At 37.9% G+C, this 27,340-nt stretch overlaps 1 protein-coding gene and 1 pseudogene across 5 annotated transcripts in view; one reads left to right on the top strand and one right to left on the bottom strand.

Moving 5' to 3' along the window:
- The window catches only part of CCDC102B (coiled-coil domain containing 102B), a 367,196-nt gene that overhangs the window by 220,854 nt on the left and 119,002 nt on the right, over positions 1 to 27,340 (top strand). The window lies entirely within an intron of this gene.
- LOC108177156 (large ribosomal subunit protein eL6-like) lies at positions 11,050 to 13,630 on the bottom strand (annotated as a pseudogene).

Below are 27,340 nucleotides of genomic sequence, written 5' to 3'. Positions count from 1 at the left end.
TAAATTTCTAGTTATACAAAATACTTTTCAGCCTATTTATTTTTGCACAAACAACTTTTTTCACAGAAATTTCAAAATTATGGCAAAGATGCTGATTATTTTGGAACTAGGATTTTAAATGCTAACTATATTTTAGTTCAAAATAGTCACAGATTTGCTTTTCCCGGTCATGCAAAATCCAAAAACATTGAATTCATGGCATTTTAACTTCTGCAACACTGAATCTTCACAAAAACTAAACCACTGTCTATCTGAATGATGTGAAAATTACTGAAGCTGATATCAAGGAATCTAATAGGATTCCTGAGGATTTTACTAATCTTTATCAGAAGCTATGGCGATTTAATTATTTGTTATGGATTGAATTTTTTTCCTCTCGAAGTTTTGTTTGGAACTTAATCTCCAGTGCAGAATGTTGGGAGGGTGTGTCCTTTTGGGCATTGTTTAGACCAAGAGAGTTGCACCTTGTGAATGGACTAATGCCACCATAAAAGGAATAGTACACTGGACTCTCACTCTCTTTTGTTCTCTTCCTTGAGTACATAGCACTGTTTTCCATTGGAAGATAGAGAACATAGTTCAGGGCACTATCTTGTAAGAGAGAGACTGTCCGTACCCTGCTGGCACCATGATCATTTTTTTTTTTTTTTTTTGACAGGCAGAGTGTACAGTGAGAGAGACAGACAGAGAGAAAGGTCTTCCTTTGCCGTTGGTTCACCTCCAGTGGCCGCCGCGGCCGGCACACTGCAGCTGGCGCACCACTCTGATCTGAAGGCAGGAGCCAGGTGCTTCTCCTGGTCTCCCATGCGGGTGCAGGGCCCAAGCACTTGGGCCATCCTCCACTGCACTCCTGGGCCATAGCAGAGAGCTGGCCTGGAAGAGGGGCAACCGGGGCAGAATCCGGCGCCCTGACAGGGACTAGAACCCAGTGTGCCGGCGCCACAGGTGGAGGATTAGCCTATTGAGCCGCAGTGCCAGCCAAGCACCATGATCTTGAACTTGAAAGACTCCAGAACTATGAGAGAATAAATCCTCATTCTTTATAAATTACTCACTCTCAAGTATTCTGTTATAGTAGTATGAAGTAGACAAATCCATCATCTTACAGTAATGTGTAAAATTTAACCATTGAATAATATTTTTTATTTAAAAAATTTTATATCCAACTCTTTCTGGCCATGTTTTTTTTTTTTTTTTTTTTCTATGACATTTTTCCATGAATTTGACTGACATTAGAGAGAAAAGTGGTTCCTGTCAGGTAGTCTCGTTTACATATACCAAATCCCTTAAACATGAAACATGAATTTCTGAAGTGCCTTTTCACCTTGTTATACTACAGTTATCCCCTTTTAAAAAGTTATTTGGGTGCCAGAGACAGGATAAGATAGACAGATGACCAAACTCCCACAATTCCAGCAACAGATGTACTGGACCTGAATGAGGCCGGAGCAAGGAATTCGATCCAAGTCTCCCGTGAGTGTGGTAGGAGCCCGACTACTTGAGGCATCCTTGTTTCCTACTAGGGTCTGCATTAGCAGAAAGCTGGAATTAGGTGGCAGAGATGGGCATCAAAGCCAGACACTCCCAATTGAAAAGTAAGTGATTTAGCTAGTGTCTTAAGCACTAGACTAAATGCCCACAGTCATAATTCCCCTTAAATGATCATAAGATCATGTATACAAATACTAAAAATGATGTTAGGTTTAATAAAGAAGATACAGAATGCATACAAATACTAAAAACCCTACTTATCTGAAAATTCAAATTTAAAAATAAGGAGATAGGATTATTGTGTAGGAATATAGAAAAATAAGATTCTGTGATCTGTAAGGAACATGGCACCTACCCATATGTGATACTTATCATCCCTAAAAATAAACTTTATACAAGTGACTATTTAAGACATATGAGTCTTTCAACATTGTCTCCTTTGACCTTATCATCTCCTGAAGACACTTATCAATGCTACAGGAAATTCAAATATTCATTAAGACATCACAATCCTAAATAGGTACACGAGTTAGTTGAGAATATAAACCATACACACATGGAAAAATTCTAAGAAGCAGTGTCCAAAGTCAAACAGGCAGTATTGGCATCTATGTTAGACACCAATGTCGATTCCAGGAATACTTACCTATTTTTTAAATTAATTTTTCCAAAATTCATAATTCTCTTTTTATTCTCTTCATGTCTGGATTTTTAAATCAATTTAAGTTCATGAACATTTCAGAGGTGAAAGGAAAGCAAATTAAGAATAACAATGAGGTTATAGAGAAATTCAATATATATGAGAACTCAAAATATTTCTAGAAGGAGTCCAATACCTATTTTATACCATATTGTTTGAAAATTATTTTTTTCTTTGGGCCAGCACCATGGCATAGCTTGTGAAGCCACTGCCTGCAACTCCACCATCCCATTATGGGCACTGTTCGAGTCCTGGCTGCTCCATTTCTGAACCAGTTCCCTGCTAATATGACTGGGAAAGCAGCAGAAGATGGCCCAAAGTACTTGGGCCCCTACCACCCACATGGGAGACCTGGAGGAAGCTCTGGCTCCTGGCTTTGACCTGACCCAGCTGTGCCCATTGTGGCTATTTGGACAGTGAACCAGCGATGGAATATCTCTTCTCTCTCTCTTTGTAACTCTGCCCTTCAAGTAAATAAATAAATCTTTTTTTGAAAGATTTTGTTTATTTATTTGAAAGTCAGAGTTACACAGAGAGAGGAGAGGCAGAGAGAGAGAGAGAGAGAGAGAGAGAGAGAGGTCTCCCATCCGATGGTTCACTGCCCAAATGGCCACAACGGCCGGAGCTGTGCTGATCCGAAGCCGGGAGCCAGGAGCTTCTTCCCAGTCTCCTACATGGGTGCAGGGACCCAAGGACTTGAGCCATCTTATACTGCTTTCCCAGGCCATAGCAGAGAGCTGGACAGGAAGTGGAGCATCCAGGTCTCAAACTGGTGCCCATATGGGATGCAGGCGCCACAGGCCAGGGAATTAACCCACTGCACCACAGCGCCGGCCCCCAAATAAATAAATAAATCTTTAAACAAAGAAGTAAATTATCTTTTCCTTTACCTTTAATGGTTGTTACAAAATGAAGCAAACTTTGTCTTAGTCTGTTGAGGAATATTATAGTGCATATGTTTTATTGAGGGACACAAATAAATGATCAGTTAAGACTAAGGATCCCAAACCTATTTCAAAGCTGAAGTGTGTGATTTGTGATTATTATGTAAGGTTGACCTGCTCTCCTGTTTTCACTCCCACTATTGTTACCTAATAGTATCTACCTGGAGAGTTTGTACTCTTGTCCTGGGTCATTGTACAAGTTATTTCTTTCATTCTTTAATTCTCATAATAAATATTGCACCTACAGTAACACTTTTGCTTTTAAAAACAGTCTCCACGAAATCCACCATAAGGGCTTCAGGCTCTTCAGAATTCCTCACAATCAATGTTTTTCCCTTCCTGGCTGGGATAGTTAGACTTTATTCGTAAACACAGCAGGGATTGAGACTTTATCTTCATAGTATTCAACAGAAACACAGATGCTTTTCTCAAAAGTTGGCTTTGAGGAGACATTCTCCATAGAAAATTTCATTTTTCTCAGCAAAATGACATGTTGATTTTATTGCTGGAGTTATACCAAAGCTTATAAAAACATAAGCAATTTCTCCTGGGCTTTAGGTGTCAAGTAAATGATATTTAGATTCCTCTATGTGCATAAAGTTAACTATTTGCCTAATGTAGCTGAAAATTCAACTAAAATTCATTATTAAAATGTTAATATTACCAGATTAATTAAATATCATCAGAATAGTAGGTGCTTACTATGATAACTTTTGATAACTAAAGTGTTATATAAAATTTTGAAAAATACAGCCAATATGGAAAGGAAAATTTTATAAAATCATTGAATTTTCTTCTGCAAAATACTAATACTGGAACATGATATTTATGCTCTCTTTATATGTATCTGATTAATTATTAGTTTTGCAATTACTGAGTCAAAAGTTGGTCACATTTTATTCCATTGTATTGCAACATTGCCTTGAAAAAAATCAGTTTATTTTCATTTGCAATGCACAACTAACTTAAACTATTATTATTATTAGAACAACTTCTGCCTTTAAAAATGCATTCCTTTTTCTATTTATGTTGTGATGTGACACAAATAATTTTAAGTATTGCTGTTAATATAATTTCCTTCACAGAGTAAGGATTGCTGTGTATTTGTTTTTTCAAAATTTTCTTGGCTCTTCTACTAGACTGTTACCTACAGGAGACTCTCCACATCATGCCTCGCTTGATTTAGGTGACATTAAATTTGTGAATTAGAGATTGGCTTTCTATATCATTTATGAATTTCTATAATGAAAAATATTTCTACATTCTCTCTTTGTAACTCTTTTTTAACTTTGTTATTCCTTTAGAAAATTTTGTTTTCTTAAACATCCCATGAATTTTATTTTCAATAAATTCTTATATATTTTATCAATATTGATTAGATCTTCTTTTTATATGGTTTATGTTAAGCCAATTCTGGATGATACGAAAGTTTTGATTTGTATGTGTTTATTTTGCAATACATAACCACGTTGGTTCTCATGTGTTATTGTAAGTTTTTAGTTTATATTTTGGTATTAACTTGTTTACCTCTTATGCAAAGATCAATTATGTCCATATATTTTTGTGTTTGTAATTTTTATATATTTTGAATGAATGATTTTACAGTCTTTAAGTGGCAACAGAGTGGGAAACAGGCATCTAGGCTTCTGTCCAGATTTTGCAGGCATGCGACTCTGCTTAGCACGAGATAGTGGTGCTGAGGATGATGGTGGTTGACTGTGTGTTAGTCTATGGAGTCTCCTGCTCATTGTAATTAACGGCGTTTCTATTCTTTAAAATGGAATTTTGCATTTTAATCAAATGCCCTTTGGGCTTAAACTGAAATGACTGATTTTTCAAGTTACATTTAGTAAATTATAGGATGAAATATATGAATAACCTCCTAATAGCATAATATTTCTGCCATCCCAGATTAAACACTTCTTAGTCATGTTTTATTATTCACTTAATTTACTTCTGAATTCAATTTTCTACTATTTTGCTTAGGCTTTATCAATTTATTCTTAATTTACTTTCATATATAGTTGAACACACTTCTATTCATTTCAAATAGTCTTTATTAATTTTGATAGTTTAGAAAACACATTTTATCTTCACATTAAGAATCAAATTTACTCTTGCTATGGGAGTTTCTAACATACTATTTATAATTCTAACCCATAATATCTTTGGTTGCTTTTCGTTAAAGGAGAGTTAGGATTTGATTACATCTAATCAGTGAAGTGAGGTGATAAAGTTTTTATAAAAGCCCTATTATGATTAACCACAGTCCTTAGGGACAAACAGTTGGTTTGAGTGACAATACAGGTGCAAGTAAACTCTTTGAAATAATGTAAAACTCAAAGAGTACATTATATATCCACTGAATATGTTGTGAATGCAAAATATCTTGTAGAATGTTAATTTTTTTTGTATAAATTCACCTACATGAGGATACTGACAACTATAACCCTGCAGGCACAGATATACCCAAATATGAACTGTTGAGAAACAAGTCTGGTGATATTTATTTCACTCCCTGTATGTAAAAATCTCTGAGTTAGCCCACTGCCAGAAACATGCCATAGAATTCACAATCCAAGCCCTGGAGTCAGACGATAAAGCACATAACATATCATCCATCATCAAAGGTTTTATAAAGGTTTGTTCATATGAATGCTGCTGTTATTATGCCATTTTTCTGTGATCATGACTGAGCACCAGATTACCTATTGAGCTTTCATGGAGATAACTTTTTCTAAAAGTTAGTAATTTCTTTTTCTAGCCTGTTTTAATACAGAATTAGCCTAACAATTAGTAATACCCTCTCTCTATACTGTCTAGAGAGATGCTATGCTATTTCTAACAAAAGATAAAGTTTGCCAAACAAAATTGAAAAATAGAAAAGCTTAGTGTTAAACCAGGTAATAAAAAATTATTGTTAGTATCTCTAATCCCATATTAAATTAATGCAGATCAGAAATGTGAAGATGAATGAATGGGGAATAAAAGTGGGCTGATTATACATGTTAAAATATATTGATTTATTTTTAAAATTAATGTAACCATGTGTGAAAATTTTCATCCATTAAACTAAGAATAAAATCCTTGGGTGCATGAGGAAATAATCACCAGCATAGACACTTCCCCAAAAACAATATCAGTAGTTTCCCAGCTCGTTATACAGGTCATAATGCAGTGAAATTAACTACAAATATTTATACAATACAGCCTTAAAAGTAGACGTTATAGTAATCTCAGAAGAAAGGATCTGGAAAGAAAAGCAACTGTTTATCAAATGATTATTTCAAAAGTTAGGACAGTTAGCATCATTTTTAATAACAGCACAAACATAAACAGACAAAAACAAACACATTGTGAAATCTGTTTTATATATATATACATGCATAGATATGTGTATATGATGGAAAACTGTATATGTAACACACAATAACACAAAAATACAAGAGCTTGGCTGCATCCCATAATGCAACGTATGAATGAAGAAAGCAGATGTAAAGGAGTACAGACAGCATCATTTCATTTCCACAACAGGCAGCACTGACTAGCATGGCAGGAGTCAGACTAGCGGTTCATGTGGTGAAGGGGAAGGCACAGGCAGCCTCTGTTACGTTGAGAGCATCCTGTATCCTTCTCTGGGAGGTGGGTTCTCAGGCGTGTTCACTACTTCAGTCCACTAAACCTCAGGATTAGTGTCTGTGCACTTGCTTCTTTATCACTTATATATGAATATATTTCAAGAAGCTGTTTGGGGGTAGTGAAAACACATTCAAGGAGGCATGCAGATTGGTCTCTTTCTGAAAAAAAAAAACACACTGCATATTGACTTGAAAATATTCTTTTTCCTTTAGTATTTCTTGGATATATACAAACTCCAGGACAAAATGGAAATCTCTCTAGTTCATTTAACAATATGAAACCAAAGTTTAAGACTGAAAGAACCCCAAGGTTTGCACAGACATACTTGTTCCCTGCCTTGGGGACACATTTAGATTAAGTGAGAGAAATAATGATGACAGAGGTTGTGGTTGGCAGTGTTGGTCGCAGCTGCTGTTTTCTCCTCTGATGAGTTCCTTCTTTGTAGACATAGAGAAACTTCCATATTGGCTTTTACAGGCCATTTTCTTTGTTTGTTTTCTTGAAGCATGGGGTCTGTATACTGGTAGGGTTCTGTCAGTTACTGGAACTTTTTCTTCTGGACTTGAAGTTAACAGGTGGAATGAAGGAGGAACCACTATTCTCTGGGCTTTTCTTTTTCCCACCGAGCTGCTGAGGGAGTAAGTCTGTGGTCAAGAATCAGCTGTGGCTAAGAAGCTGTGGCTAAGAAGATACATTTTCATATTATATTTTGGAAACTTATAGTGGGGTGTATCTATATCTAATTTTCCATCAAAATTGTACATAAGTATTCTGTAAACAGAAATTTTAATGTGTTCATATCTTTTTTTGGTCAGCCTCACAAACCAGAGATTTGAATCATAAACAAATAAAATAGTTTTTTTAAACAATGAATGTTTTAATTATATGATTATTATGTCCATATTATTCAATTTCCATTTCCTGTAGATCACTTTTTTTTCCTGTAATGGGAAAGGTACATTAATTTGAGAAGAATCTTTAAAGGAGATTATTTTCTGAGTATAATCTATCTAATTTGGGTGAATAGATGAATTCTTTCACACATTTAGTAAATCATTTTCTCCCTCACATAATCTTCTTCTAGATGCCAAAGTGAAGTGGATATTTGGCAAGTGACCATTTAATTGGAGTCATGCAGATGCCAAACAATATTATGCAGGGGAAAATGCCTTTTGGCTGCTTAAGTGAGGTCTTAATGGACCAAATGATTTGATGCAATTGTAGAGTTAGTTTTCTCACCTTGTATGAACTGACCCTATAAAATTTACAGAACATAGGCCTGATTGAACATCGAATCACATGCAAATGCCTTGAATTTTTATTATTTTACAAGACTTTGATAAAATAGGTTGAATTATTTTCTCAATTGCATATATGAAATACAGTATAAACATCCTATACTCATTCAGGACTTTTAATGATTTCAAGTGACGAGGCTGAGGAAATTAACTTCAGTTATAGAATTATCTTCCAAAACACTCATTACAAGGTGTTTACTAGGAGATAAAATTTCTTATTCACAGAAAACTCAGGGAACTTTTCGACTATAATTTTTTAGCTGTAAGATTAACTTTATCTCATATTTTCAGGTGGAAGTTAATTTAATAAAGTGTTACATAATTTGTCTTATCTGATTGTTGGTTGGTATGACATTAATCTTATGTGATTATTAACCAGGCAATAATTATAGCTGTATGTTTTAATAAATGAAATTATTCTTTGGTATAACACTGAAATCATAAAATAACAAAATAAACTCCAGTGATAATGATTCATAGCATTTTAAAGGAAAATTTCCATGCTAAGGAATTTCAAAGGATTTTGCCTTCTTGTGTAACAGAAATGCATTTACTTTTGACTCATTATCACATTTCTAAATGCATTTGGGTGTTTGGCATCAATATTTGTTTTCAGGATAGAATAAATTCTTTCCTGTGTGTTCAATTCAGTATGTGTGCCCTGTGACCTTACATGGACAGAGAAGCATAATATATTTCACTTACTTAAAATATGGGCACCATTGCAGTAAAATTATGGAATTAACATTCAGTCCTCAATGTATAATTTTTTTATAGATTTATTTGTTTGAAAGAAAGAGTTACAGAGAGAGGTAGAGACAGAGTGGGGAGAGAGAGGTCTTCTATCCACTGTTTCATTCCCCAAATGGCCGCCATGGCTGGAGCTGAAGTTATCCAAAGCTAGAATCCAGGAGCTTCTTCCACATTTCCCACATGGGTTCAGGGGCCCAAGGACTTGTGCCATCCTCTCTTGCTTTCCCAGGCACATTAGTTTGGAGCTGGATCAGAAACGGAGCAGCAGGGTTGCAAATCGGTGCCAATATGAGATGCTGGTGCTGTAGGCTGGGACTTTAACTTGCTGCACCACAGTGTTGGCCTCTCAATATATAACTTTTTAAGTATTGAGTGTAATAACAGCGCATTTAAATTGATAAGCTACTTAATAGAATATGTATTTGGAATCTAATGAATAAACAAAAATATTTAGATATCAGAAGATTTTGTTTAGTGAAAGTCTTTTTAACCCTATTAACTTTTGTATATAAAAGATTTTACTTAATAGTTTCCTACGTATTCTGTGAGTTCAGGAGTTTTAGACTCTTGATATAAAGAGATAAATTGATATCTGTCCTTTTGTGCCTGTATTATTTCATTTAGCATAAAGTCCTCCAGCTTCATTTACATTGTCACAGATGACAGAATACGCCCCCCTTTTAAGGCTAAAGAGCATTTTATTGCATATGTACCAGAATTTTTAATCTATTCATCTAATGGCAGGCACCAGGTATATTAAACATGAATCAAGGAAATTTCAGAAAAAATTGCTATATGTATTTTGCATGGATGATTTTTCCTGAGTAGTGGCAGCATATAAACATAACAGTGAGGGGCCAGTGCTGTGGCATAGTGGGTAATGCCACTACAGGGCTGGCATCTCATATGGGCGCTAGTTTGAGACCCGGCTGCTCCACTTCCGATCCAGCTCTCTTCTATGGCTTGGGAAAGCAGTAGAAGATGGTCCAAGTCCTTGGGTCCCTGCACCCACACGGGAGATCTGGAACAATCTCCTGTTTCCTGGCTTGGGATTGGCGCAGCTCTGGCTGTTGTGGCCAATTGGGGAATAAACCACCTGATGGAAGACCTCTCTCTGCCTCTCCTTCTATCTCTGACTTTCAAATAAATAAATCCTTGAAAAAAATAACAGTGATGTAGGAACAAAATCTGTGCTCATGTTTTAATTACGAAAGTGGGGATGATGCTTAGAACTTTCAATAGAGATCAAGGACACATTTGTAGATTGACTTTTTTTTTAAAGCTTTATTTATTTACTCGAAAGTCAGTTACACAGAGAGAGGAGAGGCAGAGAGAGAGAGAGAGATCTTCCATCCGCTGGTTCACTCCTCAGATGGTTGCAACAGCTGGAGCTGCGCCGATCTGAGGCCAGGAGCAAGGAGCCTCTTCCAGGTCTCCTCCACTGCTTTCCCAGGCCATAGCAGAGAGCAGGATCGGAAGAGGAGCAGCCGGGACTAGAACCGGCGCCCACATGGGATGCCAGCCCTTCAGGCCAGGGCTTTAACCTGTTGCACCACAGCGCTGGGCCCTGTAGATTGACTTTTCCCTCCAGACTTAGTTCTCTTCTTGCAGAAATGACAATTGTATAAAAATACACAAATTTATGGAGTAGTGAAAGTAAAATAATTCTAATCCCTACTTCCTAGTATTGAAAATAACATAGTTGGGGGTCGGCGCCTTGACTCACTTGATTAATCCTCTGCCTGCAGCACCGGCATCCCATATGGGTGCCAGGTTCTAGTCCCAGTTGCCCCTCTTCCAGTCCAGCTCTCTGCTGTGGCCCGGGAGGGCAGTGGAGGATGGCCCAAGTGTTTGGGCCCTGCACCCGTGTGGGAGACTAGCACCTGGCTCCTGGCTTCAGATCGGCACAGCTGTGGCCATAGTGGCCATTTGGGGAGTGAACCAACGGAAGGAAGACCTTTCTGTCTCTCTCTCTCTCACTTTCTGTGGCTCTACCTGTCAAATAAATGAAAGAAAAAAAAAAAGAAAAGAACATAGCAATAAGACGCATTATAGTTGCGACTCAAAGAGGTAAAATGTACATATTACACGAGCTAAAGTGGACTCTCTCTGTAGAAAAGTTAATATTTTCTTTATGCTATTTATTCATAGCAACTATTCCCAGCTCTAACATGAGTACTCATCATATTCTCTTTTGTTGTTGTTGTTATTGTTGTTGGTTATTTAATGAGCTTCCCCTCCGAAATCAGAACACCAGTTTGTGAGGGTAAACTCCGTTCGTTAGAGCAAAGACAGATCGCAGGTGTCCCTGGAGCTGCGGCACAGCCTGGAGCTGCGGCAGTATTTGCGAGTCCACCGCTTTCTGATCAACCTGTCTCGTATTTCTCCTTCTCGGTGTGGAAGATCTCGCCTTCCTGGTGTCTGGGTTTCCGCAGTTGCTGCTTCTTGGAATAAGCATCGGTGAGATGCTTCGGGATTTTCACACCGCTGGTGTCCATTTTTGTGGAGGCGGCGATGACAGATTTCTGGTGTGTTCTACGCAGAGGAACCCGATCCAGGGAAAGAGGCCCAGTCACAGGCAGCAAACCACTGCTCAGCCGCTTCAGGAAGACCGCCCTCTTGCCCCTGTGGCGCCCCGTGAGGATGATGAGGATGGTCCCGGGGTGATGCTGGCCAGCTTCCTCGCGTGCTGGCTGAAGGGCTTTTTGCCATGGCCCAACAGCTTCCGAGGGACATCTGCGGTGGGATAGTAGGGCGGCATTTTGCGAAGCTTGACCACCCTGGTGCCACCATTCTTGTCGCCACCGACTGGTTTCGTGACGGTAGCCAGCACCTTCTCCTCCTTCTTCCTCTCAATCCTGGACTCGGGAGCCGTGTGCTTCCTCTTGTGCAGGGCCTTCCTGGAGTCCGTGGTGGACTGGGAGTATCCGCCAGTCCCTCTCACCAGGACGGGGTTTCGGCTGCGTGGGGCTTCCCCTTCTTGGGCTGCTTCTCCTTGAGCACCTTCTTCTTCGCCTTGCCGCGGGCATGATCGGCTTTCTGGGCTGGAGATTTCTTGGTAGCGTCCGGCTTTGGAGCTGAGCTTTTTCACCCGCCATCTTGCAAGACGGGAAAGAGCTCATCATATTCTCTTTAAATGTGCATTTCCCCCATTTCTTCTTTTTTTTTTTTCGTTTTTATTTTTTTGACAGGCAGAGTGGACAGTGAGAGAAAGAGACAGAGAGAAAGGTCTTCCTTTTTTGCCGTTGGTTCACCCTCCAATGGCCGCTGCGGCCAGCACACTGTGGCTGGCGCACCGCGCTGATCCGAATCCAGGAGCCAGGTACTTCTCCTGGTCCCCCATGGGGTGCAGGGCCCAAGCACTTGGGCCATCCTCCACTGCCTTCCTGGCCACAGCAGAGAGCTGGCCTGGAAGAGGGGCAACCGGGACAGAATCCGGCGCCCCGACCGGGACTAGAACCCAGTGTGCCGGTGCCGCTAGGTGGAAGATTTAGCCTAGTGAGCCGCGGTGCCAGCTCCCCCATTTCTTCTACTACAGCATGAGGTCTGTAAGGCCAGAAATGTGTCAAATTAGCAACAAAGAAACTCACCAAAAAAGTTTATGAACGAACTCCTCATACATCATTACAGGTTGGCTCCAACACTGTCCTCTCACAGACTGAGCGTCCCAAATTCTGGGGGTCTCTTGCTTTCAGATTATTTGTGTAGACGGCTGGTGCACAAACTCGTATTTCTAGACACCGCAGCGTAGATTGGTGGGAAGAGGGTTGCCATGCTACTGGAGAAGTCCATGTGGAGTCCCTGGCTCTGCCTTTCTTCCCACGGGAGCTTTGAACGGTGGCATCTTCTCTTGCTGACCCAACTTTCTAATTTTGCCACTCTCCCAAGGAAATCTATTTTAATCCATGATGCTGCCTGAACAGGTTGTTTTCCTCATTCTTGACTGCAATATAGGAAAAGCCCAGGATTTTTTGCATTATTGTTGAATGTTTTAAAATGGACAGCTATGTCAGAAGCTATAAAATCCAGTCCTACTGGCTATCAGTTTCAGTCTATCCTGTGGGTCAAAGCACCTGCATCTCTCCCGCCGGCCCCTCTGGGCGGCAGCCTCAACAGTGAGGAAGGCCACTGCCCTTCTTCACACCCCCCAGTGTAGCTCTGTCACTCTTTCTCCCTTGATCAGTGGATTGCTCCAGACTTTCTGAGACCAGAGTAGGTGGCTGGAAGAGAGGAAAGCAGAGGCAGAAGTCCTGCAGCCCTGCCGCATCCTCTCATCACCCATGCTACACCAGCCTTCCCCTCTTGAGCACTGGCTCATCCTACAGTCTTGCTGCTTTTCACATCAACCACCAAACACAGCCCTGTCAGCTCCCAGATCCTCCCCACAGTCCTCCTATACAGACCCTTCTGTAGATATCACCTCACCCAGCCAACTTTTCCTTTTGAGCAGATTTGTGCTATTTCTTTCTTTCATTGTGCTGTTGCAAGACTAGCTCCCTTCCCTTAGATCATCATAACTCAGCCCAGCGTTCGACCATTCTTGTTCCCACAAATTCTGAGAGTGCTGGCAGTGCTGCTCTGTACAACTAGCAACTTTTCCTTTCCCCAAACTCCTGAAGACAGGAGCATCTCTCTGAGTTTGGCTTTGTGTGGGACCAGTGACTCCCTGTTTCCAGGTGAGAGGGGACAGCTGCAGAGGCCCCAGCCAGTGTCCTTTCTGGTGTCTCCTGAATGTGGGCTCCTCCCCATCTACCTCTGCAGGGGAGGGCTAGTCCTTCCCATGCAAGACTTCTCTGTCCTGCCATCTGTTTGGGTTTTCTTTCTGGTTATCACTTACCTGTTTGCTCTGGCTCCTTGTTTAAGGTGAGGAGACTAAAAATTCTTTGTAAAACTGGACCAATTTTGTGCATCTTGTCACTTTGTGATATATGTCTATATATACACACACATAATTGAGATCTACATGCACATAAAATTGTGCATTGTACTTTTTGATTCTGTATTCTTCTAGTCTCATTATTTTTGTGTCATCAAAATTCTTACCGCACAGTATTTTAAAGCCTTATACTATTCTGTAAGAATTGATTATAATTTATTTAGTAAGGGTCAAATCATATAGATTTCTTCCAATTTTTAATACTGGAAGTCATGCTCAGTGAATATTTCTGGATGTAAACTGTGGTATTCGTTTTGATATTTTCCTAGAATAGTTTACTTAATATATCAGAATTATTTAAGAACTATTGAAATATTTTGATAGATGTCCTCTCTTTCCAAAATGTGGTTTACATTTTTCCCAGGATCTGAGAATATTTTTTTAATGATTCATTTATTTATTTGATGGGAAGAATTATAGAGAGAGGGAGACACAGAGTGAGAGAGATCTTCCATTTGCTCATTCACTTCCCACGTGGCTGCAACACCTCGGACGGGGCCAGGCTGAAGCCAGGCATCCTGCGCTTCATCCAGGTCTCCCATGTGGGGACAGAAACCCAAGCACTTGGACCATCTTTGGCCATCTTCCATGCATATTAGCAGGGAGCTGGATGGGAAATAGAGCAGCTGGCACTCCTTCCAGCACTGGTATGAGTTGCCAGCATCCCAGGCAGTGGTCCAATGTGCTGTACCACAACACTGGCCCCAAGAGTATCTTTCTTATCATTTGTCTATTAACACTTAAATTTTCATTGTTTGAATGATTAATTATTTATCTCCTCTTCCATGAATTCTGTTTTCTTTGAATATCTTTGACTTGGTCTCTGGATTATTTCTTACTAATTTTTTTAACATTTCCAACATGTTTGTCTAACTGCTTTTCTGACCGCCTCCTTACTGTCTTCTTTATTGGTCCTCTGTTATTTTTTTTCTTACAAATGGAAGTAGAAATTATCAGATACTGGGTCTGTAAAATTTAATATAGAAGTCCACTTATTTTATTTAAATTACTTATTTCTCTAGAACTATGAGGAAAAGCAATAGCTTTATTTATGAGGAGAATTTATTCTGTATAGAACCACCTTCATTTGCAAAAATATGCATGGGTGACCTATAAAAGCCCAATTTATCAAATGAAATTAAGTATTTTCAACAAGAAGAAGGAAGTATTTCCTCTGAACATTTGTGCAGTTACAGAGCACCGAGTGTGGGTAGAGAGAAGCTGGAGACTTTTGTTAAAAAGCGTTATTTGCATGGCTTTAAGAAAAACTGTGTAGGAGTAATGCGTTCCCTGCTGAGTATGAGTCATTTATCTCACTTTCTCTGCCCTGTGTAAACCTGTAAAGTACAAAAAGGAAGTTATGATTCCATCTACAATTTTGGTGACTAACCACTAATGATTTAACTTAATATGTGTATGTTCTATGGAGACACAAAATGCTGCATGAATATTTAATTATATTTATTCCTTATAGTTATGGTTTGGCTATAGGTTTAATAGCCATATTTATAATTCTTTAGAAACCTTTAAATATCCCAGGGCCAAGATATGTTTTATAATAGTTGAAAATGTATTGCTTGCTATTAGAGAACTTTAATATTTGCCAATTTAGCTGGTGATTCATTCAAGCTATTAAAGGAAAATGAGCCTAAACACATATTATTTTTATTTAGCCCAAAAATAAGAGCTATACTCTTTGGAGGTACACATATAGGACTGAATATGCAAATATGATATAAATGAAGATAAATATAATCTGGCTGATTAGGCCCCGTATTTTTTTTTCTGAAATATTTCCAGGTACAGTTGAACATTGACCTGGAAGCCTTATTTTTGCCAGTTAGGATATATTGATTCTTTATCTTTTTCTTTTCCCCTCTGTTTGATTCTCTAAGTAAAATAAAATATCTAGCAATTACAATGCAAAGATATTTAAGCATTCTAAACAGTTATCTGGGAAAGGATTTTTGGACCTCTTGGTTGTGCTTTCCTTATACAAGGTATGGCCTTGAATACTTACATTGTTATTATTTTATTCATAGAAACAATGGAAAGTTATCAGCCTCTATCCTCATGCCAATGCAAATAAGAAATATGTACGGGATACAATCAGGAGGAAGGTTATCAGTATATTCTAGTTTTCCAGTTTTTCTCAGATTAAATTTATAGTAAATAAAATTTTCCATTTTTTCATTTAAATCTTCTATATAATTATTTTAATTTGTTCAAATTTTTGTGTACTTTTCCAAAATATTTTCTAATTTTAGGTTTATACATGCAGACATGGTCGCACAACATACTTCATAGAATCCTCAAATCTTTTTATAAACATCTACCTGGATCAATCAGTCACATTATTTACTTTTTCTTACATTCTTTTTTGTGATTAACCTTGTTAGTGTTTTACCAAATTTAAGACTCTTTTTCTGTTGCTTTTTTATTACTATAAATATATTTCATTTTTTGTTCATTTTCAATCTAGACTGTTTCACTACTTCAAATGTCATGACATATAGTTTAATTCATCTTTCTTTTCAGTCTTTATGTTTCATAAATGTATCCGGTGTTGGGATAGGCATTATGCCTAGTGACTAAGACTGCCCCATCCCTTATCAGAATGTGAGTTTGAGTCCCTGCTCTGGCTCTGGATTGCAGATTCCTGTTCACGTGGACCTGTGAGAAAGCAGTGTTGGCTCAGTCAGTCAGTTCCTGCTGACTTTGGTTCACCCCCCAATGGCCAGTGAGGCCAGCATGCTGCGCACTGCGCTGATCCGAAGGCAGGAGCCAGGTGCTTCTCCTGGTCTCCCATGCGGGTGCAGGGCCCAAGCACTTGGGTCATCCTCCACTGCACTCCCGGGCCATAGCAGAGAGCTGGACTGGAAAAGGAGCAACTGGGACAGAATCTAGTGCCCTGACCGGGGCTAGAACCCGGTGTGCCGGCGCCACAGGTGGAGGATTAGCCTATTGAGCCGCGGTGCCGGCCATCTCTCTCTTATCTTAAATCAATTTTAAAATATGGCTACAGATTGGACTCTAAAGATTGATTTAGGTGAATCCTGTATACTATACATGTGGGATTTTTATTTTATGTCCTTTAACTGATATAAATTTCCAAATAATTTTAAACTACTTTTTAAAATTATATTCTAGTTTAATTGCTTTGTTACTATGAAATGTCATCCATTGTTCTTTGAGTCTTTGAAATATAATTTTTTAGAATTTGTTGAGACTTGTTTTGTGAGCATGTATATGGTCAACTTTTTAAATACTCATTGTAAACTTAAAGAAAAAGTGTATTCCCTTTTCATTTGAGGGGCAAGGGAATATATCCCTGTACCCATATATGTATTTTATAGTAGATAAGATTTATCAATATTTCATTCAAAACGTCTTTACAGTTACTATTTGTTTTTTTGGCTGAGACTTACTAGGTACTTATTAATCATAAATTTTCATCTTCCTAGGACCATAGGTGTACTGAATTTCCCAATCACTCCTCACTTTCAGGTGACCCCTCCTTAGTTGCGGTCAAAGTAACAAGGGTAAAACTCATAACTGTTGCTTTAGGGCTGGCTGTTGTGAGACTGAAATGTTACTGTGGTATAGATATTGAACAGACAATTGAATATAGAAGTGGATCTCAAGCTCTGTCTGTTAACCATTTTATGTGTTTATATTTTCATCATTATTCTTTGTTGAGCTCTGTATCATTTAATTCTCATCTATTGGTAGTTAATTTCTCCTCAATAGTATCCAAACTTCAATTGCATTCATCCATTGCATTTTTACTTTTAGAATTTTATTTAGATTTCCAAGATGTTCTACTTGGCTCTTTTTCAAATCCTTTTTCATGCTCACAGTTTACCATAATTTGTTATAATTTATAGTCCTTCTGTCTTTTAATAGGATGGTTTTTATAGCATTTTTGGAATACAATAGCTAGTTTTATACTCTGATGTGGGCAGAAAAAAGCTTGTATTTTTTTTACTTGGGCTTAATATCACAATGTCTTCACCAACATAAGAATTAATACCTAATCCTCCCGCCCACGTCCTTGGGCCCCTGCACCCATGTGAGAGACCCAGGAGAAGCTCCTGACTCCTGGCTTTGGATTGGTGCAGCTCCCTCCATTGCGGACAACTGGGGAGTGAACCAGCAGATGGAAGACCTCCCTCTCTCTCTGCCTCTCCTCTCTCTCTGTGTAACTCTGACTTTCAAATAAATAAATCTTTAAAGAAAAAAAAAAAAACCTAATCCTCCAAAAGCACAGGCAACAAGAGAAAAAGCTAGACAAATGGGATTATATCAAACTAAAGAAAACAGTCAACAGGGTGAAAAAATAATCTATTGAATAGCAAAATAGCAAAAAAAAAATTGTAAACTATTCATCTGGCAAAGGATTTATGTCAGAATATACAAGTACCTCAAAAGCCTCATTACAGCAACAAAAATAATTTCAAAAATTGGAAAATGATATCACTGGCTGATTTTCAGATGATGCTCAGATGGTCACCATTATGGGAAAAATTATCCCTCAGGGAAATACAAATCAAAATTATAATGTAATAACATTACATGCCGGTTAGAATGAGTACTATCAAACTTACAAAAAATAACAAGTGCTACTGAGGATATGGAGAAAAAGGGACTCTTATACAATGTTGGGGGGATGCAAATTAGTGAACAATAATGTGGAGTTTCTTCAAAAAAATAAAAATGGAACTATCATGCAACAGTCTCACTACTGGGTATTTATGCAAAGGAAATGAAATCAGCATAAGAAAGAGATACCTGTACTTTATTATTTATTGCTTTGTTATTCATACTGTTTCAGATGCAGCATCAATCTAAATGATCAGTGAATGAATGGATAACACTCAATGGAACGTTAGTCAGGCTTAAAACAATGATATATTATTATTTGCAGCAAAATAGATGGAACCAGGAAATATATTAACTGAAATAATTTAGAAATAGGAAAATATGTCATGTTCTGTTTCACATGTGGAAGCTTTAAAAATAGTTGATCCGAACTGAGTATAGTAATTACTAGAGCTTGGGAAGGGTCAGATAAAGGCGGAATAGAAGGAATTAGACAATGGATACAAAAACAGATAGAATATATTCTAGTGCTCACGGTACAATGTGGTGACTGATTCATGATAACCTGCTATGTATTTTATGAATGAATAATAGAAGAGAGCAGCTTGGACTATCCAAACCTAGTAAGAAAAGAAAAACATTAACTACCATGATTTGACCAGATTGATTACATTTATTGAAATATCACATGAACCTTATATATGTCATATATATATATATATATATAATCTTACCTCACTGTACCCCATAAATATGTATAATCAGCCATTTTAAAATGGAGACCAACATTGTAGCACAGCAGGTTAAGCCTATGCTGGGCATGCCAGCAGCTTATATAGGAGTGCCAGTTCTAGTACCTACTACTACACTTCCAATCCAAGTCCCTGGCATGATACTTGAGAAAGCATAAGATAGTCCAAGTACTCGGGCCCATGTCACCTATCTGGGAGACCTGAATGGAGCTCCAGGCTCCTGTCTTTGGTCTGACTGTGCCCTACCTGCCGTGGGCATTTCTGGAGTGAAGCAGCAGATTTAAGATTCTCTCTTGTGTGAGTTCTCTCATTCTCTCTCTCTCTCTGGCGCTCTATCTGCCAAGTAAATAAATGAATCAAAAAACCCCTTAAAAACCAATCACTGATTGTTGGCTCTTTTATCTTGATGCTATTCCTTTTTTAAAAAAATATTTATTTTATTTATTTAAAAGGCAGAGTTAACAGAAAGAGGGGCACGCGCTAGAGAGTCAGTTTATTTTTTATCTGCTGGCTCACTCCCTAAATGGCTACAATAGCCAGGGCTTGGCCAGACCAAAGCTGGAGCCAAGGGCTTCCTCCAGGTCTCCCATGTGGGTGCAGGAGCCCAAGCACTTGGTTGTCTTTCACTGCTTTCCCAGACATATTAGCAGGGAGAAGGGTTGGAAGTGGAATAATTGCAACTTGAAATAGTTTCCATGTGGGATGCCAGTGTTGCAGGCAGCAGCTTTACCTGCTATGTCACAATGTTGGCCCCAGTCTTATTCCTTACTTTTTCAGATTATAATGGCATTTCTAGGTATTTTTCACCAAATGGTATTGGTTAAGTTTCCTGTATCACCGGAATTATCATTTTAATAATTATTGCTGCATTTTAAATATCTATTAGACATGCAAATGAAGGTATCAAGTAGGTAGCTGGATATACAAATGCGGCGCTCAGTGTTCAATTTAGTCCTTACATACAGAGCAGCGTTGTAAGTTCAGGTTGGCAGTGAGGTGGTGGTCTGTGCTGAATCTGGTAGTGCCTATGGCAAGAGCAGCTTTGTTAGGATCATGTGAAGAAGCTGTAAGGGAAAGGGAAGGAAATTATGGGAGGAGGAAAAGTGGATAAAGAAACTTCAGAAGATTACTTTTAAAAGTTTAGTTTTGAAGGGTAGCAGATATATGAATTATAAGTTAACTGGGGCACGTAATCAAATGAGGTTTCTGTTTGGTTTAAGACGCATAGTTCTAGGGTAAGATTTATAATTTATGAATATCTAGGGCTTCTCAAGTCTTTCATGTTTGCGTTATGTTGCTGCTTTCTAACGTTCCCCTATTACATGTACTGTTGCAGTCTTGGATCTCTGCCTCTCTTGCGTACTTAGTTGCCCATATCAACAGCTCTGTCCATGATGGCAGAACCAGTGACAGGTTCACACCACTAGCACCCAGCAGTATGTCAGAATCATGTATAAACTCAAATGTGCTTTTTTTGTGATTTTAGCAGGTAAATTTATGTTACAATGGTAAAAATGAACATTTGTTTCTTTCTTCTTTTAGTTCAAGCTTTCTGGGAACTGTAAAAAACAAATGCATGGAATGAAATTCCATTTACTCACCAGTGAATTAATGCATATTAAATATCTGTTAAATCAATTTTTTTGTCTTTCTTCCATTCTTGTTTTTTATCAGAGGCATAGATAAAAAGATATGTGGACAAAAAGAGAGACAGAAAGAGCCCACTTCTGCTGGTTCATTCCTCAAATGGATTCACTCCCGAAATGCTCTAAACAGCAGAGACTGGGCCATATGAATAGTCAGCTGGAAACTCAGTCCAGTCTCACACATGAGTGGCAGGTACCCAATTCCTTGGGTGGTCACCTGCTATTTCCCAGAGTGTGCAGTAGCAGGAAGTTGAAAACAGATGCACTGTAGCCAGTGCTTGAACCCATGCACTCTGATCTGGAATGTAGGCAGCCCGAGAAGTGTCATAGCTGCTACGCCAAATGCCCGACCTTCAAATATGTTTCTGAGTCCCTCCAAAGAGGTATGTGCGCCCACTGATCAGAACATAGTAAGCATAGTTTATGCTTGTGGTATAGCAATGATAATTAGCTATCTGTAAAACAACAGTTGTATTTGTAGAAAGCATTGTTTGTTATTTGTTAGATACAAAGATCAAGCATTTAAAATATTATGTGTTTAGTATGCACAACAGCTCTTTGAGGTAGTTGTTATTATCAAGTGTATCTACTTCTATGTTTGATATTACAGGAAAAATATCTTTATAATAATGGATGTCTCAATTTCTCCTGGAGTGAAATGATGAGTGAGTATTGTGATAATAAAGCTACGTTCATCATAGGCTAGCATAGCCTATTTAGGTGTAGGTATTTTATCAAGTAGTGTATTCATGATACAGCATAATTAGTATACTTCTAGATCAATGCCTTATTCTCAGGAAGTAATGTCAAACACACACACATAGGCACATTGCTCCTAATAAACTAGTCAGAAATACTATCAATAATTTTCCCATTTGTTCTGTCATTTCAGTTTGTAAAATCGGAATCTCATAGATATGACAGATAATTGTCTCATTTTTTCAGATAAGATTATAATTAAGTCAAGATGTTATTACATTAATATTTAAGAGATGACTATTATTTTACTGTATTAGCTTATTTATCACTCTATTTCTATAGTCCAAAAACCTGTGATGTCAAATTTGAAAATTTAAATTTTAAACTTGTGAATGATTATTTATACTGAAGTACAATACATATTTCTATATATAGTGATCTGCTACATCTCTATAATGATTTTTTGTCTATTTTATACTGAAGGTTGTCATTTAGAAACATCTGGTGAGGGGGGCAGTTTTGTGGTGCAGTTCAAATGGGGTTGGTTCAAGCCCCAGCTTCTCCTCTTTCAATCCAGCTCCTTGCTCATGTTACTGTATAAGCACTGTAAGATGGCCCAAGTACTTGGGCCTCTTCACCTATGTGGGCAACCCAGATGGAGGTTTGGGGTTCAGGCTTAGGCTTGAGCCAGCCCCTGCCATTGTGGTCATTTGGGGAGTGAACCAATGGATGGAATCTGTCTCTCTTTGTGTCTCTCTCTGTATCCCTCTCTCTCTCTCTCTCTCTGTGTGTGTGTTTATGTAACTCCACTTTTCAGATAAGTAAATCTTTAAAAAAAATCTGGTTAGATAATACACGTATATTCATATGAGTACATGTGGCTTGTATTTGGAGATTGGTTAACCCTCTTTATCCACATATCTGTTACATAAGTTCATAGTCATGTGTACCAAAAAGACAGATGCTAGCATTCACTACAGTTAATGCACCTCCACAGTGCTCCATGTTCTGCCTCACACCTTGCCTTTTAATTTGCTGCTACTTCTACTTGGAAAGACACCCTTTCCATCATTCCTCCTTGTGTTGAAAGAATGATAGAAATGGGGATATGGAGCAGGGGAAGAGAAGTTTTGTCTTGGATTGCAGATAGTCTTAGTTTATCAACATCCATCCTCTTTTCCTTTCTTGAAGGCACCCTAGTTATTTATGTTTTGTTTTTGTTTTTGTTTTTTTGTTTTTGTTTTGTTTTGTTTTGTTTTGTTTTTCTATACTATGCTTCCCTGTACTTCCTTATTGAGTCCATCCTAGTTCCAGACTTACTTATTAGACTTTCTGAGTGTAATCCAGCCACATAGGCTTATTTTCTGGATCAGTGGTGGTTTTATAATAGGACAAATCATAGGACAAACGTTTAACCATTTAGATATGAAGTGAAATTGTAGGGACTTACTAGATATATTTTTTCTCATTTCAAAGAACATATGATTTAAGGAACATCTTCCTTGGATATTGTTATAAATACAGGCAATTTTATAGCTAAAGAAAAACCCACTTATGAAAAAGTTTATCACTTTAAACACACTGGTTTTTGCTACAGTAACAATAAACCTGAAAATCACAGTGACTTCCACGAATAAATTTATTTCTTGCTTACCCTACAACTAGTCCAATGAGGCAGTGACAGAAGCCACGGATTATAAGGCTCCATTTAAACACAGTTTTAGAGGCAGAAAAAATAAGGCCTGATGAACATGCCTTCAATTGCTGTAGATGACCAGCATTCCTCCCACTGAATTTCATTGGCCAAAGAGAGTCAAGTGGCCATACCTGAGACCCACGGGAAAGGAAAGTGTGTAAAAACACCCTCTTCAGGAGAAGCACCACAGCCTTTGTGAAAAATAACGCAAGATAACAAACTTCTCAACACAGAACTATGAACTCAGTCTTTGATGAGGTTCTTGAACTCAAATTAACCAACCATGAAGTTAACTCTGCCCTTAGACTTATTGCCTAGAGTAGTTTGGCTTTGTGTTTGTTTCACTGTATTTTTTGAAAACTAAAATATATTAACTGAATCAACCTTCTTATAACTTTTTCTTCATAGTTTTCATGATTTTGCCATTACCTATTTGAGATGAAATTATTTTACCTTTTACAAATACTGCACACTTTACTGTCTTGATCAACATTTTCCTTGACTTTCTATATTCCCATCTCACCATTAAAAACAAAAATTATTCTATCAGCTAGTATTTGCAGACACTATTCTTGTTTATGTGATCCCTTTGGTTCTTAGTCCTATCATTATGATCAATTGTGAACAGAAATTGATCACTGGGACTAGTGAGATGGCATTGGTACATGCCACCTTGATGGGATTGAATTGGAATCCCCTGGTACGTTTCTTTTTTTTTTAACTTTTATTTAATGAATATAAATTTCCAAAGTACAGCTTATGGATTAAAATGGCTTCCCCCCCATAACATCCCTCCCACCCACAACCCTCCCCTTTCCCACTCCCTCTCCCCTTCCATTCACATCAAGATTCATTTTCGATTCTCTTTATATACAGATCAGTTTAGCATACATTAAGTAAAGATTTCAACAGTTTGCTCCCACACAGAAACATAAAGTGAAAAATACTGTTTGAGTACTAGTTATAGCATTAAATCACAATGTACAGCACACTAAGGACAGAGATCCTACATGAGGAGTAAGTGCACAGTGATTCCTGTTGTTGACTTAACAAATTGACACTCTTGTTTATGGCATCAGTAATCACCCTAGGCTCTTGTCATGAACTGCCAAGGCTATGGAAGCCCCCTGAGTTCACTGACTCTGATCATATTTAGACAAGGTCGTAGTCAAAGTGGAAGTTCTCTCCTCCCTTCAGAGAAAGGTACCTCCTTCTTTGATGACCCGTTCTTTCCACTGGGATCTCACTCGCGGAGATCTTTCATTTAGGGTTTTTTTTTTTTTTTTTTTTTTTTTTTTTTTTTTTCCCCAGAGTGTCTTGGCTTTCCATGCCTGAAATACTCTCATGGGCTTTTCAGCCACAGCCACATGCCTTAAGGGCTGATTCTGAGGCCAGAGTGCTGTTTAGGACATCTGCCATTCTATGGGTCTGCTGTGTATCTCACTTCCCATGTTGGATCGTTCTCTCCCTTTTTTATTGTATCAGCTAGTATTTGCAGACACTATTCTTGTTTAGCATTTAAGATTATTTTTGTATAGGTTGTAGGGTAAGGGTTTTGTTTCAAACTTCTGCATGTGGAGATCTAATTTTCCTCAACATTTTTTGAAGAGGCTTTCTTTAGGGAATGATTTTAGCATATTTTTCAAAGATAAGTTGGTCATAGATGTGAAAAAATGTTTAGATGTCACATCATTTGGAATATAAATAGTTGTAAATAGTATATTCATTGAATTATATGATTTACATAATAATATTCCCTTCTTTCCTCACTTTATGATCATTGTTATCAATCCTTGTTGTATGATATTAGTATCTATATTTTCAAACAAAATGCTACGTATATGTGTGTATAGTATCTACATATTCAATGAAGATGGCAGTTTTTTAAAAATATTAAATTTAAAAATATATGTAGTTTCTAAAAGTGAAGATAAATGATCTCTCTCATATGTTCGTAATCCCTCTTCCATCCAATATGTCAACTTCATGTCATCTTGGATTCAATTCTTCTGGCCTTTCACTTTCTAATGAAAATTTGTCCATTAAGAAAAAAGAACATGTAAGAATGTATTTCTCAGATGTCTATGTAAAAAAAATTGTCGCCAAGAGTGCCTTAGCTCTTATCAAATAACTCCAACATTAAGGGAAAAACAACTGCTGACAATCTACAATAAATGAGTAACATTATAGTCTTGTAATTGATTAGCAATTTTATAACTTGTGGTCATTTAAATTGTATATACATGAAGGACAAAGTTTATACAATTTATGTATTTTAAAAATCCTCTTTCAGTTTTTTACCCAGTGAATATTTTAAAAGCTGTTAAGGATGTAAGGATGTGGAAAAAGGGGAACTCTGATACAATGCTGGTGGAAATGTAAATTAGTACAGCCAGTATGGAGATTCATTAAAAAATTTGAAATAGATCTAACATAGGCTCCAACATTCCCACATCCGCATATTTATCCAAAAGAAAAAAACATGTTATTTGCATTTTTAAATACTGGAAGTATTACTTTGATTGACAGTCATAGATTTCAATATGTCTTTGTAGATAAATTCTACAATAAGGAAAAGTTGAGAATGGATGGGAGAGTTAAAAGTTGAGTGAGTTTAGTTTAAAAACCTAACAATAATCAGTGTTTTAGAAAATATTACATTTGAGAAGAGATCATCATAAAAATTGTTTGATGAGGATAAAATGATGTTTTTCATTTCACTGTAATACACCATGTACCCACTCTTTAATTCACTTTAAAATTTCTGGTTCCTTGCTGCCCTGTCTCCTTCTGTAGAAACCCCTTTTACCCATGCACTGTAAAACCTACAGCATAGTGTCTAGAATCAGGAACACATTTTATCACTTTCTTAAGCAATCAACAAGAAAGGTTGTAAGTATATTCATTAATTCATATATTCACTTATTGTTATTATTTGTTGAATACTTCCGGCATTCTAGTCGCATATATACTTAGGATAAGAGGTGACTTTACGGCCGGCGCCGCGGCTCACTAGGCTAATCCTCCGCCTAGCAGCGCCGGCACACCGGGTTCTAGTCCCGGTAGGGGCGCCGGATTCTGTCCCAGTTGCCCCTCTTCCAGGCCAGCCCTCTGCTGTGGCCAGGGAGTGCAGTGGAGGATGGCCCAGGTGCTTGGGCCCTGCACCCCATGGGAGACCAGGAAAAGCACCTGGCTCCTGGCTCCTGCCATCGGATCAGCGCGGTGCGCCGGCCGCAGCGCGCCGGCTGCGGCGGCCATTGGAGGGTGAACCAACGGCAAAGGAAGACCTTTCTCTCTGTCTCTCTCTCTCTCACTATCCACTCTGCCTGTCAAAAAAAAAAAAAAAAAAAAAGAGGTGACTTTAAAGTTAGAGAAAAACTGTTTTGTTTTCTGTAGAATGCTGTCAATTTGAAATGATTAATGCAAAAACAAAGAATTGGTAACTCGTAATAAATTAATCAGTCAATCTAAATGTTGTTCTTAAGTGTGTCAAAATGATGGAACATACTAACTTGCTAACCTAAGATGATACTAAAGCAAATAAGGGTATTCTCACTGCTATGATCAACAGACTCCATAGCTCTGCAGCAAACACAATGGGATTATATTTTTTGTACATTTATTGGTCCATATCAGCCAAGGACCTCTCCTGGGTGTTTCTTTTCCATGCAGTGACTCTGGAATGTCTTTTAATGTGCAGATCCATCATCTGCCTTCAGTTCCAGGCACAAAGATAATGGGTAGAAATAATGGAAGTTCCTTTAGGATATTGATTTGCCAGATGGAGAGAAAACACTGGTCACTTCCTTCTTTATTCCTACAGTTGACTTGATTCATAATGACTGACCTAAATGCATAGATTTTAGGCAGAAAGTCTCCTGGTTTATCAATATCGTAGCAATATTAATTCAGCCAAATATTTTTTATATTGCCGAGGTGGTCTTCTTTAAGCAGCTCATTTTTTTACTTTTATTTAATAAATATAAATTTCCAAAGTATAACTTTTGAATTATAGCAGCTTTTCTCCCCATAACCTCCCTCCCACCTGCAACCATCCCATCTCTCACTCCCTCTCCCATCCCATTCTTCATCATGATTCATTTTCAATTATCTTTATATACAGAAGATCAACTTAGTATGTACTAAGTAAAGATTTCAACAGACTGCACCCACAAAGACACACA

The sequence above is a fragment of the Oryctolagus cuniculus genome, chromosome 10, assembly GCF_051225735.1.
Source record: "Oryctolagus cuniculus isolate XC-2025 breed Fujian yellow rabbit chromosome 10, ASM5122573v1, whole genome shotgun sequence".
NCBI classification, from domain to species: Eukaryota; Metazoa; Chordata; class Mammalia; order Lagomorpha; family Leporidae; genus Oryctolagus; species Oryctolagus cuniculus.
The sequence above is the reverse complement of the archived record's forward strand: the minus strand, read 5'-3'. Positions and strand labels throughout refer to the sequence as shown.